Source organism: Camellia sinensis, chromosome 1, assembly GCF_055761805.1.
Source record: "Camellia sinensis isolate YWXY chromosome 1, ASM5576180v1, whole genome shotgun sequence".
Taxonomy (NCBI): Eukaryota; Viridiplantae; Streptophyta; class Magnoliopsida; order Ericales; family Theaceae; genus Camellia; species Camellia sinensis.
The window spans coordinates 38,932,864-38,953,684 of NC_138961.1; the positions used below are offsets into that span (position 1 = coordinate 38,932,864).

At 35.3% G+C, this 20,821-nt stretch overlaps 1 long non-coding RNA gene and 1 pseudogene across 2 annotated transcripts; one reads left to right on the plus strand and one right to left on the minus strand.

Moving 5' to 3' along the window:
* The first annotated feature begins 627 nt into the window (after positions 1-627).
* On the plus strand, positions 628-2,650 carry LOC114310802 (uncharacterized). The gene is made up of 3 exons (XR_003646288.2): positions 628-1,601; positions 2,007-2,093; positions 2,312-2,650. It is a non-coding gene; the product is annotated as an uncharacterized LOC114310802 (long non-coding RNA).
* A 6,828-nt stretch (positions 2,651-9,478) lies between these two features.
* On the minus strand, positions 9,479-13,737 carry LOC114283405 (putative methyltransferase ICS2; annotated as a pseudogene). The gene is made up of 3 exons (XR_014365898.1): positions 13,319-13,737; positions 12,470-12,742; positions 9,479-10,868 (listed from the first exon to the last, which is right to left on the minus strand). The product of XR_014365898.1 is annotated as a putative methyltransferase ICS2 (transcript).
* Between the last annotated feature and the right edge of the window lie 7,084 nt (positions 13,738-20,821).

The following is a 20,821-nucleotide window of genomic DNA, read 5'->3' on the forward strand; positions in this document are numbered from 1 at the left end:
ATTGTTGGCTTACTACGCACATAGCTAGTAGAGTGAAATGGGATTGTTGTTGTTTCGTTGTAACTGAAAATATCATGGATTTTGATTGGTTACAGTTCGGAGGACCGAGTTACTCCATTGGTTGATTGTATACATGTTGGTGGGTTGTAAATTTATATTTTTACAAAGATATGCATGTATAGTTATGATAGTAATGGAAATGAACCAAAATGTCATTTTTGTCTTTTGGAGAGTGTGGAGGAGAACGAATGTTTTATAGATAAACATGTTTGAAAAGGTACATCTGAGTATGTATAGGAAATGGAAGAGGGTATTGGGCTTAGTGAGATTACTTCCTAAGTATTTGTTAATGTTATGAAAGATTAGGAATAGTGGTTAATGAAAGGAAAAAGGAAAGACAAACCACTTGTAGCGTTGAATGAAACGGTTGTTTTCAAGAAAAGTTCATATATATATATATATATATATATATATTCTGTATAAACTGTCACATTACTATTCTAGTATGAGAATGAGTGTTCATGATCATAGCTATCTGTGAGTTGTTATTGTTGAGGATCATGTTGAGTTCCCTACTGGACTATATGTTCATCCCACGTTGTTGAATCTTTTTTAGGTATTAAGCAGGTTGAGCTGCAAGTTTGGGATCTACTTGTTTACTGGCCACGGGGCGTTAGTTATGTTGGCGGAATGCCATTGTTGTAAAAGGGTTACACCCTTCTTCTTGTACCTTAAGTGATGTAAGCCCAAGGGAAATTTATTAAGTATGCACATGTAATATTTACTTTGCATACAAATGAGAGTATTGTTAATCACTTCTACGGATTGAATGTATAAGTTTATTTCTGCATGTTATCCTTGAAATTGAATTAAGTTAATGAATTTGGTAATGACTTCGAGTAATAAAAAGTGGGGCGTGACAGAACTATTGTAAAACCAGGGTGTTCACAGGATGTTCTCAAGGTAGCTTTGAGTGCCATGGCTTCTGTGACTGAAATTCTCCCAGTAATGTCTTCGTCTTCGAACAGTGGGGTGACGCCATTTTAGAAGCACAAATTAACCACTTTGGTTCGGAATTCCAAATTCCTTTTGATTCTTATTTTACTTCAGTAGTTTCATTAATTTTTTTAGGTAAGGTTGAGGACTTTTTTTCCCCCCGAAATTTTGCAAACTATGTGATACAAAATAAATGGAACCTGTGTTAAGGCTTATTGAAAGTTGAGATTTTTTTTCTGTTGTCAGAAAATGGTGAACCATGTTCTGTTCCTTACCGAATGAAATTTGTATGCATCGAGCCATAAATAGAGATTTGATGTTTTTGCCAGCAATTTTAAGAAGTTGAACTCTTAATAAAAATAAATTTGCTTTTATCTTACTAACTTACATGATATGTAATCCTAGTAGAAATATTTAAAGTCTTACCTCCATCATATGAATAAATACCCTTTCCTCCATTATCTTATTAAATTATTCATGTAGTTAACTGGGTGATATTATTTTGAAAGTTTTGTTCAGGAAGGCAGAAAGAGAAAACTAGAAACGCAAGGAGTTTAGCAAAAAGGAAGTTTTGTTCAATATAGATTTTTGACATGCTAGTTCAGGTAATGAATTTTTTTAGCACTTGACAAGTTTTAAATTTGGATTACCATTTCTATAATTCATTAATTTCACAAAAAAAAAATAGATTTTCTTTTACCTTGTCTCATATGCATCACAAAACAAATATTACTCAAGAACTATAAAGTGCAAACGTATATATACTTACACATATATACTTGTGTACATCAAAAAGAGGAGAAAAAAGAAAATAAAAGCATTTTAAACCCAAAAAAAGAAGAAGAAATTTATCATCTTTATGAAATTTGGTAATTTATGAGATCAATGAGCATGCTTGTGTGGTCTACGGGGATGAATTTTATAACCTTTGTAGGAAAATGTGATGATTTTGTAGTTGTTCTTGATTTGCATTTGAGGTTTAGTGGTTATTTCTTGAACTTTGATTTCAGTTCATGGAGAATTTGTCATCCAGTGGGAATTGTTTGCAGAGAATACTCTATTAATCCTTTGCATCTAATCTGAACTTAGACCCGTTGGTGAGTTTGTCATATCAATATTATTACATACATTTAAGTAATTTGCTAATTTTTCATTGTGACATTGCTTTTATGGTGCCATTGAATTATCTTATTAATTTTGAAAATGTTTTGTTGATGTTTTAAAATTTCTTGATCATTTCTTAATACCTCAAGGTATATTTTTGTCCTTGAGTCATTGGTTTTTGTATTTATGTAAAGTTTCCTTTCTTATTCAGACAAGAAATGCTACAGGGTTAGTTGCTCCAGCTATTGCCGCGGGTTTAGATGCCTTAACACATACATTGGGCACCCTCGTCCCTGTGATAAGAGCAAGTGAATTTGCTACAGCTGCAGCTGCAACTGCAACTACTATAGGAACTGTTGTCGGTAGTTTTAAATAATCTCTTAATAGTTATTGATATGTTTAGAAAGTTAGATATGCATAGTTTTGGATGGTTTAAACTATTTGTACAGTTTAAAATTTAAGGATATAGTTTTCGAATGTTTAGAATGTATAGACAATTGTTGAATGTTTATAATTTATAGATATAGTTTCTTTTTGATGTTTCAAACAATATTTTGGTGGTTGATCAATGTTTTGTGATGCTTGTTTGTAATATTTGTTAGATTGTAGAAAATTGGTCAAATAGAACCTGCTGAATTTAAAAATAAAAATAAAAAAGCCGTATATTCTACGGCAAGCATAATAAGTCGTTGTATTACATATTTTATGACGTGCAATCAGTGTCGTTATTTGTCTCACCAATTAACGACGTGCAAAAGTAGTCATAGAAAAAGTAACAATGACACATAAAATTTGCCGTTAAATAGTTTTTAACGGCGTACTATACCATGTTGTAGAAAAAGGAACGACGACGTACAAAATCTACCGTTAAATAGTTTTTAACGGCGTACGAAGCATGTCGTTGAAAGTGAATGACTTTCCATGACTGGTCATAATATGATACGCACTACACATTGTAGAAGGGTTTTTACGGCGTGCACTGCGCGCCGTAAAAACACTTTTTTGTTGTAGTGAAAATAGAATAAAGGGTTCAAATACACTTACCAAAAGCTTTAAAGAACACAAGTGCTACAACCTCCCCACCTTAGGAAATTTCATCCCCAAAATCTTAAAGCAGGTATTTTAAGCCATGATTAAACCAATCCCAACAATAATAATAAATCAATTTTATCACCGTGACCCATCTACCGGTCATTCCATCTCTTCACAAGAGAACAAATCCACAACATATATTACCAATATGCGTATTCCAAGATTTAACACATTTCAACACATAGATCTCGTGTTTCCAAACATATTCAATGCTTATGACAAGTTTACATTTCCAAAGCTTAAATAACATATGTAATGCTTCAAATTTAACTTGTGTCTCTGTAACATACTCAACATTCACAATGTATTACAATCTCAAAACACATACAATGTTCTTATAGTTCATCAACGAAACAAAGTTTTCAATATACACTCAAACATTAACAAATAGGTCCGGATATTTCTCTCGGACCTCGAATTCTCGTTCCCAAGTTGCTTCCTCAACTCTGTGATGTTTCCACAATACTTTGACCAAGGAGATCGTCTTGCCTCGCAAGACTTGGTCCCGTCTATCCAAGACCCTCACCGGTCTCTCCTCATACGAGGCATCCTCATCTACCTCCAAGTCTGTCTAATCCAACACATGTGATGGGTCCGACTTATACTTTTGAAGCATACTAATATGAAACATGTCATGCACTCTGGAAAGTTGCGATGGCAACGCCAGACGATATGCAACCTCCCCAATCTGCTCAAGGATCTCAAAAGGGCCAATATACCGAGGGGATAACATCCCACTCTTCCCAAACCTCATCAAACCCCGTCTAGGTGATATTTTCAAAAAGACATGATCGACCACCTTAAAAGACAAAGGTTTCCTCCTACGGTCAACATAACTCTTTTGGCGATCTGGGTTGTAGCCAACCTTTTACAAGTAAGTGCCACTTTCTCTGTCGTTGCCCGAACCAACTCTGGACCCAACAGAGGTGCATCACCCACCTCTTCCCAACACACTGGAGATCTACACGGTCAGCCATACAAGGCCTCAAATGGTGTCATACCAATACTCGATTGGAAACTATTATTGTAGGCAAACTCCATTAAGGGTAGGTGTCTCTCCCACAATCCCTTAAAGACAAGGACACAGCCTCGAAGCATATCCTCAAGTATCTGAATAGTGCGCTCGGACTGCCTGTCAGTCTGAGGATGGTAAGCCGTGCTAAAAGTCAATCTAGTGCCCAAGGCACTCTACAAACTCTGTCACAACCGGGCAGTGAACTATGGGTCTCTATCTGAGACAATCGACACTGGGACCCTGTGCAACCTCGCTATGTCCCGAATATACAAGTCAGCAAGGTAATCTACCGAATCTCTCACACGCATAGGAATAAAGTACGCCGACTTAGTCAACCGGTCCACTACCACTCAAATGGAATCACTACCCCGTTGAGTCCTCGGAAAACCCACGACAAAATCCATCGTGACATGCTCCCATTTCCATTCGGCTATAGGCAAGGGTTGTAATAAACCCGCTAGACTCTGATGCTCAGTCTTCACTTGTTGACAAGCAAGGCATTTCGATACAAACACTGCCATATCCTTCTTCATACCCATCCACCAAAACTGGCAACTCAAATCATGATACATCTTTGTGCCTCCCGAAGGCACCGCAAGACGTGAATGGTGAAACTCTCAGAGTACTTCCTCTCAACAAGACTCCAGCACAAACAAGCGGTCTCGGTACCTCACACTTAGGTTAGGATACACAGTCAAACCCTTCTCTACCTTCCCAGTGGATATCTTTTCCCAGAAGGATTCTACCTCTAATTCACCCCTCTGCGCCTCTAACACTCGATTCACAAGTGTAGGTTATGCCATTGCAGAAAACAAGGCCGCAGACTCGACAGATTCACCTAGAAGCAAATCAAACTTACCTTAAAAATGGTGTCCCAAGTAGGGTGAGCCAAAGCCCAGTAGAGATATGGTAAACAGTATATGATAATTAACTAAAAAATAAGCATCCGATAAATGTTTAACACTTAAAAACCAACTTACACCTTTTCCATAATCAATTAACATTGACATCACACTTCCATTCACTTACACATATTTACCCAAACCAATTCATGAACATAGTTCATCATCATCTAAACAATTCCAAATGAGACTATAACTCATTTATTAATACTTCAATCATAAATATTTAGTCACACACTTCCATTCCTTTGCCATTTTACAGAACTACGTCCGAGGGAACCGGCACCCAAATATATATAAGATTTTGGGACTTTGACACTGGACACTCTGGCCAACTTAATTATCAATGGAGTCCATCCCCTATCTCCTCCCAAACAATAGAGTACATCCCCTATCTCCTCCCAAACAAAGATACATATACAATGTATTTAAACACGTTGTCATATACAATGACCAATTAAATCACGTATTCAATGTTTTAATCCAATCGTCATATTTAATGACATAATCCAATTGATTAGTTTCAATTCACCTAATCATCATGCAATTTCTACAACAATCATGGCTATCTTCCACCGATAGCCCAAATCAGATATTTCTAAATAGATAAATAAATCTATCAACAGATAAATTATCAACTTTTCCCATAGGTGAGTGATTTATTAATCCAACTACACCATTTAATCACATGTTCCTTCAATTCCATAACTTCCAGGTCAATCTCGTTATTTATACAAAATAAATCGTTTAATTCAAATTAGGGCAAATCTCCCATTTTATCAAATATTATACCTAAGACCAAATTTCATCAATTCTTCTCAAGTCATAACATGTTCAAGACCTCTCATGCCCGTAAGGAACCCAAATAGAAAACCCCTCTTTTATATATATAGAAACCAACCAAAAATTCACCAAAAACCTTCCCAAATCACACCATTTATACAAGATGACAATATCTATGTTAAAACCCATATAAGAGAGTAGAATATCCCTACCTCAAGCTTAGAAGAGGAAGAAGGAAGAAAAAAAACACAAAAGTCGACGAAGGAGAAGCCAAGCTTTGCTCCGATCAAAATGAAGCGCTCGACAAGCTCTACACTTTATCTCAAAGGCAGCAAGGTGATGAGAGGCCTTCAAGCAAGTAGATCTAAGGATCTATAAGTCAAAAGTGCTTTTTGTGAGAGAGAGAGAGAGAGAGAGAGAGAGAGAGAGAGAGAGAGTGCGTGTGTGTATGTGTGTTTCACGGTTAAGAGGGAGGAAAGATAAGAAAAAGTAAAGCAAAGGGTTAAGTGAGGGCCTATTATAGTACTAGGTCAAAAATAGAACAAAGGCCCATAGTCAACCCAAAATATCTAGTCAAAATCCCTTAAAAGTAGGCCCCAAACCGACAGCAAAGTCTGGACAAAAAACGTTGCAGATGTCGACCCTAAGACAGGAGAGGGTCGACCCTATCTTCCAGCAACCAACACACAAACATAAGAGGGTCAACCCTCTCCCAGTCTGGTGTCTACCCTATTTTCCAGCAGCCAACACACCGACATAAGATGGTCGACCCTCTCCTAGTTTGGTGTTTACCCTATTTTCCAGCAACACTTCCAAAACTTCACGAACAAGTAAGGGTTGACCCTAGGAAGGTTGGTGTCGACCCTAGAAGGAAATTTCTAAGTCTCCAAGGAACTTTTGACAAGAATAGTACGAACAACCAAGCCCAACAAGTTTAAATCAGACTGTACACCTCCAAAACCAACCCAAAATAACACCAAAGATTCCTAAAATAGAATAAAGGATTCAAATACACTTACCAAAAGCTTTAAAGAACACAAGTGCTACAAAACTATTTCAACAATAAAGGAAAAAAGAGGATAAGTGCTATAGCGATCTAGGTTTTATCCCGACCTTTGTTATGTTCCAGACTCAGGTTTTGTGGTTGTATGTTGTTGTCTTTGTCTTGTTTCTTCCCTTAAATTCTTTGAATTTGAGTTTTGGGACTTGTTGGGTGAGTTTGGAATAGGTTGGTTATGAGTTGTTACAAATGGTTGCTGTCTAGGTTTTGGGTCTCTTTGCTTGAGCGAGGCTTTTTGCGCTCGAGCGATCCTTGGGTGTTTGTCTCTTCACTCGAGTGAGCATTCTTGCATTCGAGCGTGCGTCTGAGTCTCTGTGAAGACTTCAAGGTTGGTATTCTTCACTCGAGCGACACTTCTTGCGCTCGAGCGAGCCCTGGGTTATTTGTTCCTTCGCTCGAGCGAGAACTCTTGCGCTCGAGCGTGCGTCTGCGTTGGTGGCAGACCCAAAGCTTTGCATTGTGCGCTCAAGTGACACTTCATGCGCTCGAGCAAGGCCTTTTGTTGTGTCTGGTCGCTAGAGCGACAATTCATTCGCTCATGTGAGCCTCGCATATATCAGTTCGCAGCGGAGGTGAAATACACCATTTTTTTATCTTCTTCTTCTACACAAACCCTAGATCGGCTGTCTCTCTCTCTAAAAAACACTCTCTCTCTACAAATACTCCATGTTCTAGAGGTTTCCTACCCTACTCCCTTTGTTAAAAACCTAGAGCAATACGTGGGCTTTCTTTGGATTCGAAAAAGTTCAAATTTGGAGCATCTTTGGATTTCTCCCTTCTTCTCCTTTGAGCTTCTCCATTTGAGATAGGGATAATTTACTCTTTAATATGAGTTTTGACCTAAATATTAGTCATTTTGTATAAATGGTGGGATTTGGGAAGTTTGGGTGAAGTTAGGGTCTGAGTTTGAAATTGTGTTAGAGGGGTTTTCTACTTTGGGCTCCATATGTGTATGTGAGGTCTTGAATATGGGAATATTTGTGTAAAAAGGATGAAATTTGGCCTTGGGTGCAATATTAGAGAAAGGGGGAAATGCCCTAAGTTGAATTAAATAAATTATTTGAATAAATAATGAAATCAATGTGGAAATATGAAATTGGTTCGGGAATTGTGAAATTGGGGAAAATTGTGATTAAATGTTGTAGTTGGATTGATGAGTCACTCACCTATGGAAAAGTTGATAAATTATCTGTTTGATAGATTTATGTATCTGTTTAGAAATAACTGTTTTGGACTATCGGTGGAGGATAGCCATGATTGTTGTAGAAACTGCATGATGATTAGGTGAATTGAAACTAATCAATTGAATTATGTCGTTGAATATAATGGTTGGATTAAAACATTGAATATGTGATTTAACTGGTCATTGTATATGACAACGTGTTTCAATACATTGTGTATATATATCTTTGTTTGGGAGGAGATAGGGGATGAACTCCATTGATAATTAAGTTGGCTGAAGTGTCTAGGGTGAAAGTCCCGAAATCTTGTATATATTTGGGTGCCGGTCCCTCGGATGTAGTTCCGTAAAATGGCAAGAAATGGAAGTGTACGAATAATGTTTATGATTGAAGTGTTAATAAATGAGTTGTAGTCTCATTTTGAATTGTTTAGATGATGATGAACTATGTCAATGAATTGATTTGGATAAGTAAATGCAAGTGAATAGAAATATGGATGTCAATGTTGATTGGTTATGGAATGGGTGTAAGTTGGTTCACAAGTGTTAAACATTTATCGGATGCTAATGTTTTAGTTAATTCTCATATATTGTTTAACATATCTCTACTAGGCTTTGGCTCACCCTACTTCAGACACCATTTTCAGGTACAGGGGACATGCCGCCTCCAAGGTCTTAGCTTGGGAGGTTTAGGAGTTGAAGACCTTTTTTTTTTTTTTTTTGCGTTGCTGTTAAATGTATATTCAAGCCAAGGGCTTTTATATGTATAGAGCTAGGACTCTTTTTTGTTGTAACCAAGATATTGCTTGGAAACATGTAAGCCCGTAGGGCACTCATTTTGCTATAAGAAGTTAACGTTGCATGTGATATCATTTATAAAGAAGACCCTGATGAATGAAAATATAATATTTCTCCTATGATTATGGATTTTATGAACGGTTGGCTTATACTGTATTTTGAGGGCATTACAAGTGCAAAAACATCATAGCGAGCCAAATCAATGCCAACTAGGTTGCCACCAATAAGACTGCCAAATCATATGCTACATACCATCAAGAGTTGGTGAGGAACCAACCACAACACCCAAATCAACCTCAACCAAGTAAAGGCTAACCAAAACTAATACATACCAAATAACCCAAAACTAGCAAACACAACAAAACAGGACAACAATAAAATAACAGCTACAGCAGACACAATAATAAAACAGGACAACAACAAAATATCAACTGCAGTAGCCCAATTAAAAGATCATCACCCACACAAAACCAGCAGCAACCCATATCAGTAGAAAATGAGCATCAGAAACAACAGCCAATTGAAAGGGATCACTGCCCACACAGATCAACCACCACAGAGTAGATACTCCTTTTCACCAAGTAGAACCAGCATCATTAACAAGTACAGCATTAGTAGCCCATCTTCACCAACACCAACCTAAACCCTCGGAAGCGAGTTGGAAAGATTCCAATAGAACAACAGAAACAACAAAAACACCAAGCTTACAAAAAATATGTAAGCTTTTAGCCCCCTAAACATTTTCTAATATGAGAAAAATTAAATAAAAAGTCAAAAATAGAATACTGGTACTCTTTGAAGTAAGCCTTCAACCAAATAGCTAATTTGATGATGATTGCCTCCTTCAGCTCCCCCATCATTGTTTGTATACCATTGAACAAGCAATCATTTTTATACTTCCATAAAGACCATAAGGCAACTAGAGGTAAAGCCATCCAAATTCTCCTCTCAGATTTTTTGACTCTGTTACCATCCCACCATTGTACCAACCTTTCCCCTGATTCAGGAACCAGCCATTTAATTCCTGACCACTGTAGCAAATCAGTCCACACCCTTCAAACCAAAGGGCATAAATTAGCACATACTGAACTGTTTCTAGCTCATTATTGCAAAACGCACACTGATAAGACACACTTCCATCCAAAATTCCAATCCTCTGCAGAAAATCAGATGGTTTCACCTTGTGTTTCCATGCAAGCCACCCAAATAATTGCACTTTGGGTGGGAGATAATTCACCCATACCAGTTTACTAACAGTAGACTGCTCACCAGCCTCCAAATCTATATACTTATAGAGGGTGGAAACAATACATTGACCTGATTGTGCTGCTAACAAAACTGGTTTATCCTCATCATTCCCATTTAGTGATGGAGCCAGACATAACTCCTCGCTGAGCTTGTTGAGTTCCTCCTTCTCCCAAACAAATAAATTCCTTCTGAAGCTAATTTCCCAACCACCAGTACTATCTTGCTTTTCAACAAAAGACCTTAAAGAACCTCCTCTATCAGTGGATAACCTAAACAACCTGGGAAATTTCTCTTTGAAACAACAATCACCACACTATTTATCCTGCCAAAACCTCACTCCGTTCCCATTACCCACTCTAATCTGAACATTGATTGTGTAAAAATTGAACATCATAGGCCTGTGCTCCACAGCAGCTAAAATATCACTCCACAACTTTGATGCCCTCTTACCTTGGTTCAAAGTTGGAAACCATACTCCTCCATTTAGATTGTATTTACTACAAACCACCTTCTTCCATAAAGCCTCATCTTCATTAGCAAACCTCCACCACCACTTTATCAAAAGACAATCATTAAAATCTCTAGTTCTTCAAATCCCCAGCCCTTCTTGCATCTTGCTCTTAGGAACCTCCTTTCACTTCACCAAGTGTAATTTCCTCTTCAAATTTGGCCTCCCCATAGAAAAGCAGCCTGAACTCATAGACAAATACACTTAACATGAAGTCATGAATTAATTAATGAAATGCTATTATATATCACTTTGATACTATTGACAAAATATTTCATTTTGAGATTTAAAAAACGCAAAAAATTCTTTGCAAGAACCTTCCTAATATATTACAATAATTGGAGGAGACGTTATTTTTAGCAAACAACCACTAATTCCATACATACATAAGGTAAAGAAATTAAAATTTCATGTTCAAACTTCTCATTTCTTCCCTGCATTACGATTTGTGTATCACAAATTTAAATCAAGAAAACATTCTCTCTCCACACAAGAGCAAAAAGCTTTCTATATTTGACCCTTCTTAAATCTTCTTGTGCAATACATTGGCACAACCCTCTAGTAGCATAAATGTGATGGGGACTACAGTTTCTTTCACAACACTAAAAAACTATCCAATAATCTTGGAAAGCACTAGAATGATACTTGTGGTCTTCAGTATCTTTGCTTCCAAATCTGAAACTACAATGTGAGTGAACTTGTCATATAGTTTGTCCATGATTTCATGTTCAAACTGGTTTGAAATTATAGGCTCTGTGAAGGCCCTGGCAACCTTGGCAAACTTTTCCCCTCTAACCCATTTATCATTCTCTTGCATCTATAGGGTATCAAATTCAAACCCCTCCATATGATCAATTGTGAATGATCCGTCCCTCTCCACTATGTCTTTCACTTCCTCAAGTGATGGAAAATAGCTAGGTACATTGAAGGTGTCTAATTTATCTGCATCTATCAATCCTTATTATCACGAAGGAAAAAGAGAAAATTAATAGATTGGAATAAATAAAGCAAATAATTTTAGGGTAGTGCTATGCCAAATATGTATATATATATATATATATATATATATATATATATATATGACGGGATAAGTATTGATTTTATCATTTTAAAGGAAAGAACTCATCAAGATAACTTATATTTTAAAATGTTGGGAGGGGGGAAATTAAACAAAAAACTATTAATTTTGGACAAATTGAACTCTGTTTTTCATGATCCGAAATAGTTGGAAAGCTTTAAGAATCTAATTGGTTTGAGCACCAAACTCTTAGTACGTTTTTGAGTTATGAATATTTTACCTTTAGAGAGTAAAATATGAGGCAATGTGAAAACATGTTCAAAATAATTTCGTTTTAACTCTGATTAAAGCGTAGTTTATATATATGAAATGCTGTTAGAGAGCAATGAAGAATACTCATTTTTGTAAAATGCTAATAACTATTTCATGTAGCCGATCCCATTTGATGAGACTTAAGGCTTGGTTTGGCTAATAACTATTTCATTTTAACTCAATTAAAGAATAGTTTATATATGTATGCAACGAATTTTGAGAGTAATGACGAATGATTGAAATGAATTTTGAAAAATGAAAGATTTGGCACAAAAAAAATATAACAAGCGAAATCAGACCTTTGTGCACAGCACCTAAGGGAATTTTCGGTTTATAGTTTGCATGTTTTACCATTTTTAGGCCTAGAAAAATTGTGTTCTAGAGGTATGTAAGAGCTTGTGAACATAAAACGAAGACATTTAATGGTAAGGAAGTGTTAAAAATTGCAGCTACCTGTGAAACCAATTCAGCAATGGCTATGGCTAATAATTCCAAAGTAAAGCAGCTCTCCATGTCTAAAGGATTAGAAGATAGCCTACCACGAAGTATCAACACCATACAACCATTTGGAACCACCTCTTGGGATCTAGCGTTGAGAAACATTGTGAAATATTCATAAAATTGAGATAAGTAGGCTTCTCTTACAACAGGAGGGCTTGTCTTTGATATGTAAATCTTCCCCTTGTTTAATGCCAAGCCTTCTCTGCTTGTGAGTCCTTTTGGTGCCTTTTATTTCACCAAAGAAACCATTGAAACGGTTAGCGTGCAAGCTTATTACACATCAAAAGCAAATGGGTCATATGAAATACGTAATACAACTTATACAAGCAGTACAATGATATTACATTAACAAAAAGAGAGTAGGATCGAACCATCATTCATTGCTTAAGAGGCACATCCTAATTAAGTTGCACATGCACCAAGCCCATCATATGAAAATTCCAGACTTTATGAAATTTTTGGTAAACACTGGGAAAGACATGGAGAAAGACCTTTTTACACGAGTTTCTATTGCCCATTTTTTTGAGTCTACATATTTTGAATAATTTTACAAATTTTTAAAAACTTTTATATGTATCCATACAACAAATACAAATAAATACATATAGTACCCGTCATATAGTTAGAGTAAATATTGATCTTTCTCTAGTGGCATGGCATGGTCAATGAAAATTATTCATGTGTCCATCACAGTATGTGACCAACATCTAACTCCTCCGCTCATATTGTGATAGGAATTAACATAGGATAATTTGATAAGTCCAAGGTTAATTAGTAGTTGAAACAAATGGATGTACAAACCTGAGTAAGCCAATGACCACTGAAACAGGAATGAACTAAATGCAAGCTGTTACGAGGAAAAAGCCGGCCATGGAAAGACACCGGTACTCCCATCACATAACAAGAAACTTCCTCACATTTGTTACCAACAACCTTAGATGACAGGCCTTTGAAGAGGGTATTGAAATCGTTTCCAGGAAGATCATTCAAGTAAACCTGAAGTTCTAGTGTTTGGCAATTCAATTCCCTGCATTTGTTTTTGCATCATTCTTTTGATTGTAGAAATCACTGTGAAAGTGGCTGGACCCGCTGCACAACCCAAGTCCGCTGCGTTAAGAGCTTGCAGAAGGTGGATATCTTTGGAGAGTAGAGTTTCAACTGCATTTTCTAGCACTGGCAATGTCATGGAGGCCACTTTTTGCTGCAAGAGAGAACAACTTTTGAGTTTGTTCCGGAAAAAGTTATATGAATCTCAGCACATGTCACTTACGGCATGTTTGATTGAGAGGATTAGAGTATGAGATTGAGATTATTAATCTATGAGCCTAATAATCCTGTGTTTATTTTAAAATTTTGTTTCAGGATTATTAATCCAACGGATAATTAATCCAATAAATTTGTAGGATTATTAGTAATGGGGTAGAGGTGGGATTATATATCCTGAGTTGGGAAATAAAATAAAAAGATTCTTTTACCCTTGATTAAAAATTAAAAACACTTATTATTCTTACATAATTTTATATTTTAGAAGGCTAAAAATAATTTAAAAAATATTTTATGATATTTATTTTATCAAATTAGTTCATATTTGAAAAAATAAAAATAAAAAACAAACCAAACATGGCCTTTGTATTTTGTATTTTTACTTTGCTTTTATTTATTTATTTATAATTTTTTTTCAAAACCACGTTTATGAAGAAATTTTGATAAAGTAGAGATTGTAAAGAAACATTGATGGATGGTAAGATTGGAAAAGAAGATAAATATAGTTGTAATCGTACATTCATATGTTTTCTTATCTAATGCAAATCAAACAATGGACAATGAGATAATTTATCCTACTAATCCAATTGGATAGTAAATACCATACTAATTTGATGAGATTATTAAAACTTTCACTATTAGTCTTGTGAATCAAACATGGCCTAAAAGTATTAAATTGTATTGTAAATTTAAACTTGTATGATGTATGTTAATTTTAAAATAAATTTGGTTCACACATTTCATTATTTAAGTACTTTTTATGGCGTGAATGATAGAGTTGTTTCTTATCAAACTAAAGATTCGCATTTTTTTTTCTCTTAATTTATAAATATTGGAAAAAAACAAAATTATTTATAAAAATGCTACACTTTTCAAACTATTTAGCAAATTAGTGCATTTTTTTTGAAATCCTATTTTCAAAATGCAATTTCAATATAAAATCGCAAGTTAAAGATATGATTTCATTGTGATATCACCACCCCAAGCATCCACTAGCATTGCATAGGGTGCCAACGTGACGTGTTGAAGATACGATTTCAATCTTGCAATGTCTTATTAAAATTATGTTTTTAAGATGTGATTAAAATGTGATTGTAATATGCACATTGTGACAAATTAGCCGAGTAATTGAATTGTAAAATTATAATACAGGTCTTGGAGTGTTTTTTTTCAATTTTACTCCAGACGATCTATTTTTAGTCTTTTAAGTACATATGAGTTTTAGAATTTACTTGTAATTCTCTAATTGGGAGTTCTATCAATATCGCATATGATCCATTGTAATATCTATTTTTTTTGGATTAAATTCATTAAAAATAGACGTAAAATCACAGATAAAAATATTATAGAGTGACATGAATCAATTCATATCAGTGTCTTGTCGTGTCATGCTATTATCAATGACTTGCTACATCATTCTATCTTAATGACTTATTTTTATTGTCGGTTACAGTTTCTATTGTTGTTAAAATTAAGGGCATGTTTGTTTGGACGGATTAGATTAGGCTGGATTAGTATTCCCATGACTAATAGTCTTAGGATTACGAATTCCTTTGGATTGTGTACCATATCCTATGTTTGGATTGAGTTAGGATTATAAGGAGGGATTAACAAAATATTATCTAATCCGATGTTTGTTTAAGAGGCTTGGTATGGATAGGACATGATAGGACATGGGACATCCAACATATTGACCATAATGCCCCTAGTATAATTATTGTAAAATTTCGCACTAGCATGTGTTGTAATTTTTAAAAAGCAAATTTCCCTATTGTTGTTCTACATTCATTTCGATTCATTTGAACAAAATTTAACCTAATTTTTTTTTAATAGAAAAAATAAAAAATCTTTCAATTATAATATATATATATATATATATATAAGCAACCATTAAAAAAAATACACAGCTATTTTAATCATCTATTCATTGCCCAAAATCAGAAAGGTATTTATTGGAACAAAATTTAACCCTCACTTTTTTTTAATAGAAAAAATAAAAAATCATTCAACTATAAAATTTATATATACACAAGCAATCATTAAAAAATATGAACTGCAATTTTAATCATTCATTGCTCAAACTCAAAAAAGTATTCATTTAACCCCCATTTTCTTAATAGAAAACATCAAAATTCATTTCACTATAAAATTTATATACACAAGCAACCATTAAAAATATGCATTACTGTTTTAATGATCCAACCATTCATTGCCCAAAATTCAAAAAGACATTCATTTAAACAAAAATTTAACTTTTTTTTTTTTGGAACAAAAATATCAAAAATCACTCAACTATGAAATATAGCTATTCAAAAAAATAATGCTACTATACAAATATACAAACATTATCTTAATGTGAAAGAAGAGTTTTGTGCATAACTACTTTATCCTTCTCCTCTGTTCATGAACAACGCTTCTTTCACCTCCATCATCTCTCTCTCTCTCTCTCTCTCTCTCTCTCTCTCTCTCTCTCTCAGGTTGTGTGTGGTGCCAACTGCAATGGCAATGGCATCTTCCTTTATTATTTGTTTTTATTTTCTTCTCTTGAATTAGTTGCATCAATTTTAGGTGTGTGGTTATAAACTAATTCCTAGTCCGCTGTCAGTTCTCTATTTTAGCTTATTGCAATGTGGTCGGCCACGTTGTCCTTTATGAAAGAACGATGGATGTGATTGCGCTTCAATTATTTAGTGCTTTTCGAGTATTGTTCTATTCCAAAATAATAATAATAATAATAATAAATAAATAAATAAAATAAAATTCAAACTTGCTCTAGGAACACTAAATTCAAGGGATACAACTTGACTGAGCTCAATTTGAGTAAGTTGAATCTAATCCTAATTTTTGTAGGATTTAGACAAAATATTTTTAAATTCGGTATGAATTTAGACAAAAATTTAGAAGTCTGAATTAAATTTGAGAGGACTTGGACAAACATATCAAACAACCCAAGCAGGGCCGGCCCTGAGGGCAGGCAAAAGAGGCCTGCGCCATGGACCCCTAAATTTGGGCTAAAAACAAGGGTCCCCAAATATAATTTTGTGTTTTAGATATATATAAAAAAAGGCTCAAATACTATAGGCCCAATAGAACATGGGGCTCAAAAAAAAGCAACATGACTTAATTTTTTTTTTTAAAGTATTTGTAATGATTGTTTCCTATCATAATATACAAAAGTAAATTTTTATTTATAATTTTAATGATTATATGTGCAAGTAAATTTTTTTGTGGTTAAAAAAAATAAAAAAGTTGTAACTTATCGTTTTATCTATGAATTTTTTTTTTCAATGTAAGAGGGCTCCACTTCTGAAGTTCGCCTTGGACCCCCCTAAATCTCAGGGCCGACCCTGAACCTAAGTAACTCAAAACCCGAATTATACATATGTAGATATATAAAAATATTAAATATACATATAAATTTTTAGCCATTGTGTGATACTAAAATAATTTAGATTATTAAATCGTATTGAATATATATTATATATACAAGTAACACAAAATCTTAAAGTTTTTATTCTCACTCATAAATTGTAAAAATTATTATAGCAGCATCTCTCTTACATTATATAAATTATTTATTTTAATATTATAGCAATCCAGGTTTTTTCCCGTCCTTTGTGCTATTCCGGACTCGAGTTCCAAGTTGTATGCTGTTATCTGTATCTTGTTTCCATCCTTTAATTTCTTATATTTGAGTTTTGGGATGTGTTGGGCAGGTTTGTAACAAATTGGTTGTGATTAGAAACAAAGTGTTGCTGCCCAGTTTTTGGTGTCTTCGCTCGAGCGAGGCTTTTGTTGCCCGAGCGAGCTTTGAGTTTGTGTCTGTTGGCTGGAGCGAGCACTCTTGCGCTCGAGCGTGCATCTGCGTCTCTTTTGACCTGAAGGTTGTGTTTCTTGGCTCGAGCGAGCTTTCCTTCACTTGAGTGAGCGAGCTGTATGTTTTGGGTTTCTTCACTCGAGCGAGCACTCTTGCGCTCGAGCATGCTTCTGGGTTGCAGACCTGAAGCTTCGCATTGTTCGCTCAAGTGACGCTTCTTGCGTTTGAGCGAGGTTTTTGTTGTGTCTGGTCGCTCGAGCGACCACTCCTTTGCTCGAGCGAGCCTCGCATATATCAGTTCATAGCGGGGGTCTTCTACTCCATTTTTTTGTTCCTCTTTCTTCTTTAAAACCCTAGATCGGCAGCTTCTCTCTCTAAATTCTCTCTCTCTCTCTCTCTCTACAAATACATCTTGTTTTATACACTTTCTACCCTAGTCTCTTTGTGAGAAAGGTTGAGCATCGCAGGGGCTACGTTTTGATCCGAAGAAGTTTTGGTTTGGAACCCTTTCAAGTTCTTCTCTTCTTCTCCTTTGGGTTTCTCCATTTGAGGTAGGGATTTCCTTGCTCTTTTTCAATACCTCGTTCATAGATAGACATATGGTAAATTTATATTGCACGAAAATCATATCCATGTTGGATTTATTTGAAAATCATGAAAGGGAACCTAGGGTTGGTTGTTTGAGAATGAGTTTGTTATCATTGAGTGTTGTTTGGGCTAATTGGGGAGTAATCTAGCATGATTATGTTGAAAGAAGAGAAAGCCCTAAATTATATTTTGATTTGGTAAATTAAAAGGAAGGATGGTTGAACAATGTTTGTAAATTACTATTGTTAATATGGGTTGTGTAAAAATGTTAATGGCTAAGGGATTAACTATGGCATTGGGGTTGTTGTTGAAATGAACGTATTGAACTGAGATGAGTTATGGCTTTATTATCCATGGAATTGGTTTTGTGAAATGAAAAGAACGGAATTGGTTTTGTGAAATGGGAAAAGTGGGTTGGAATAAGTTGTGGAATATGTTGACCTGGAAAATTATGAGAGTTGATCTTGAAAATGGAAAATGAAATGATAACTCTATGTGAGTCTTAGAAAATAAATATGAGAGTTGAATTATTATACCATGCGTGTTGAATACACACATTTGGGGGTTTTACTTTTAATTATCGTACAACTGTCATTGTTGGGTTGAAGATCTCATGAGAGTTGAGTCTTTTTAATAAGTGTGTTGAATACATGCATCTAGAGGTTTTGTCCTTGGTCATCGGTGGACGATGACATTGTTGTGTTGAATTGTTGTGTATGCATTACACTCATGTTGGTTGAACATTATTGAATAATTTATGTGTATGTAATACACTTGTTGGTTGTGCTTTGTCGCGTTGAAATGATTGGTGTTATATATCGTGCTTAAAATGAGGGGTACCAGTACCTTCCAGCTAGCGCCTGGAAAACTTTGCAGAGGTACCAGTACCTTCCATCTTGTGTCTGGAGAACTTAGTAGAGGTACCAGTACCTTTCAGCTTGTGTCTAAAGAACTTGGCATGTCATTTGTCGAAAGGTGTATCCTTAACTTACTGTGCTAATGGCAGGTAGAGTAGAGCTTTTTATTATCATTGTCTCAGTGTATATGAATATGTTATGGGTTATGATGGTTATAGTTTTGAAAGGCCGAGTTGTCTCATATGTTGATCACATACTTGTGGATGATTTGTTGTTTCCTTTTTTACTAAAGGTATGCATGTATAGGTATGAATGCGTTAGGAATAGACATAAACACTACTTTTGAGATTTTGGAAAGTGTGAAGGAAATTGGGTATTTGTGAACATGTTTTGAAAAAACAAATCTATTGTAAGTACGAAAAATGAGAGAAAAGTAATGGGCTTGGTGAAATTATTTTCTAGAATTGTTATTGTCATGAAAGTTTGGGAAAAAGGGGTAACGAAAAGAAAAGAAAGGTGAATCGCTTACAGTGTTGAGTGAAATGGCTGATTTCGAAAAAAGTTCATATATATGTATATTTTGTATAAGCTGCCACATTACTGTTCTAGTATGAGATTGAGCTTTCATGATCATAGCTATCTGTGAGTTGTTATTGTTTAGGATCATGTTGAGATCCCTACTGGACTTTATGTTCATCCCATGTCGCTAATTCTTTTTCAGGTGAACACAGATAAATATTTCAAGGTCATGGATCTTCTTTACCTGTTGGCCACTGGGCCTTTCATTCGTGGGCGAAATGCCATTGTTGTAAAAGGGTTAAACCCTTTCTTTCACCTTTAATGATGTAAGCCCACGAGCAGTTTTATTTAGTATGCTCATGTTGTATTTAATTTGCGTTCAGATGAGAGAATTGTTATTTATTCCTACTCGTTGAAGTAAAGAAATTTTTTTTCCGCATGTTATCTCTGAAATTGAATTAAATTAATAAATTTGGTAATGGTTTCGAGTAATAAAAAGTGGGGCGTGACATATATTATTAATGATTTTCTATTAAAAAAATGTAAATAGATTCTAATTTTAATAAATTAATAATTATGGTGAAAGGAGTTTGGAAATACTCTCTGATCAAGACAGACCTTTCTGATCCTTGAAATGATACCTGAAAGAGGAACAAACGCTCCGGTCGGGGGTGCCGAACTTAGTCTTTTGCTTTAATGTTTGTTTTTCTTACGAGTTACTTCCTATTATCTCACATACCTTTACTTCAGATGAGGCTCCTTCTTTTATATTGTTTTTTGGCGGCCCACATCCGTATTCAGGACATTCCTTCCTCACACTTGGGCCCCCCTATATGTCGTATAAGTTACCTGGACAACTCGGCCCTTGAACTGGGTCATTCTCAACCAGGGCGTTCAAACAACTGTCATAGGCCGTCATGTATTCGGCCCTCTTCTTAATGTTCTCAGCTCGACTTAAGGGTGAAGCCTAGTTTAAGCCGACTTGTCTACGACTCATTCAATTTTGGTCTCCCCCACAATTGCCCACCAAGCATCTGAATTGGATCCTTCTGATCATCATGTTTGGTTGAAATAGTGCACGTTACTCGGCTGTTTAGAGCAGAAAACCCTCGAAAGTTGGAAATACGACAGATGTGCTCCTTTTAGTGCTATTCATCAGAACCGACGCGATGTGAAATCATTATAACTTCCCGCCCCATCGAATCTGACCTTCATTTAATGGGATTTGAAAACTATCACTCTGTATGCTTTGAATCAAAA